Raw genomic sequence first — 2,109 nt, 5'->3', positions numbered from 1 at the left:
GCAGAGACAAAGGCATTCTTGTTGAAGCGGACCCTGAACCTGAAAGAACCTTGAAGAGAAAGCTAAGAGAAGCCAAAGCACAACTCTCTTTAGAGGACCTGACCGAATTCTTCAAAGAAGAAGAACACATGGCAGCCGAAAACAACAACAATGCCAACAATACAAGGAAGGTGCTGGGTGACTTTACTGCACCTACTCCCAACTTCTATGGGAGAAGCATCTCTATCCCTGCCATTGGAGCAAACAACTTTGAGCTTAAGCCTCAATTAGTTTCTCTAATGCAACAGAATTGCAAATTCCATGGACTTCCAATGGAAGATCCTCATCAGTTTTTAGTTGAGTTCTTGCAAATCTGTGACACAGTCAAGACTAATGGGGTTGACCCTGAGGTCTACAGACTGATGCTATTCCCTTTTGCTGTAAGAGACAGAGCTAGAATATGGTTGGACTCACAACCTAAAGATAGCCTGGACTCTTGGGAAAAGCTAGTCAATGCCTTCTTGGCAAAGTTCTTTCCACCTCAAAAATGGAGTAAGCTTAGAGTGGAAGTCCAAACCTTCAGACAGAAGGATGGAGAATCCCTCTATGAAGCTTGGGAAAGATACAAACAATTGATCAGAAAATGTCCCTCAGACATGCTTTCTGAATGGAGCATCATAGGTATTTTCTATGATGGTCTCTCTGAACTATCCAAGATGTCTTTGGACAGCTCTGCTGGAGGATCTCTTCATCTGAAGAAGACGCCTACAGAGGCTCAGGAACTAATTGAGATGGTTGCAAATAACCAATTCATGTACACTTCTGAAAGGAATCCTGTGAACAATGGGACAAGTCAGAAGAAAGGAGTTCTTGAGATTGACACTCTGAATGCCATACTGGCTCAGAATAAGATATTGACTCAACAAGTCAATTTGATTTCTCAAAGTCTGTCTGGAATGCAAAAAGCACCTGGCAGTACTAAGGATGCTTCATCTGAGGAAGAAGCTTATGATCCTGAGAACCCTTCAATGGAAGAGGTGAATTACCTAGGAGAGCCCTATGGAAACACCTATAATTCTTCATGGAGAAATCATCCAAATTTCTCATGGAAGAATCAAGAGAGACCTCAACAAGGTTTCAATAACAATAATGGTGGAAGAAACAGGTTTAGCAATGGCAAGCCTTTTCCATCATCTTCTCAGCAACAGACAGAGAGTTCTAAGCAGAATACCTCTGACTTAGCAACAATGGTCTCTGATCTAATCAAAACCACTCAAAGTTTCATGAATGAAACAAGGTCCTCCATCAGAAATTTGGAAGGACAAGTGGGTCAGCTGAGCAAGAAAATTACTGAACTCCCTCCTAGTACTCTCCCAAGTAATATAGAAGAAAATCCAAAAGGAGAGTGCAAAGCCATAACCATGGCCGAATATGGAGAGGAAAGAGAGGAGGTGGACGCCACTGAGGAAGACCTCAATGGGCGTGCACCAACCTCCTCTGAGTTCCCCAATGAGGAACCATGGGAATCTGAGGCTCAAAATGAGGCCATAGAGATTCCATTGGAATTACTTCTGCCATTCATGAGCTCTGATGAGTATTTTTCCTCTGAAGAGGATGAGTATGTCACTGAAGAGCAAGTTGCTAAATACCTTGGAGCAATCATGAAGCTAAATGACAAGTTATTTGGAAATGAGACTTGGGAAGATGAACCTCCTTTGCTCACCAAAGAACTGGATGACTTGTCTAGGCAGAAATTACCTCAAAAGAGACAAGATCCTGGGAAGTTTTCCATACCTTGTGCCATAGGCACCATGACCTTCAAGAAGGCCTTGTGTGACTTAGGGTCAAGTGTAAACCTCATGCCCCTCTCTGTAATGGAGAAGCTAGGGATCTTTGAGGTGCAAGCTGCAAGAATCTCATTAGAGATGGCAGACAACTCAAGAAAACAAGCTCATGGACTTGTAGAGGATGTTTTGGTGAAGATTGAAGACCATTACATCCCTGCTGATTTCATAGTCCTAGAGACTGGGAAGTGCATGGATGAATCCATCATCCTTGGCAGACCCTTCCTAGCCACAGCAAAGGCTGTGATTGATGTTGATAGAGGAGAGTTAATCATTTAAGTGAATG

The 2,109-nt window shown here is 42.9% G+C and overlaps 1 non-coding gene across 1 annotated transcript; it reads right to left on the bottom strand.

The window, feature by feature from the left end:
• Positions 1–533: 533 nt before the first annotated feature.
• Positions 534–641, bottom strand: LOC130958625 (small nucleolar RNA R71). The gene has a single exon (XR_009077738.1). It is a non-coding gene; the product is annotated as a small nucleolar RNA R71 (small nucleolar RNA).
• Between the last annotated feature and the right edge of the window lie 1,468 nt (positions 642–2,109).

The sequence above is a fragment of the Arachis stenosperma genome, chromosome 10 (genome assembly GCF_014773155.1).
Source record: "Arachis stenosperma cultivar V10309 chromosome 10, arast.V10309.gnm1.PFL2, whole genome shotgun sequence".
NCBI classification, from domain to species: Eukaryota; Viridiplantae; Streptophyta; class Magnoliopsida; order Fabales; family Fabaceae; genus Arachis; species Arachis stenosperma.
This window is presented reverse-complemented; position numbering and strand designations above follow the sequence as displayed.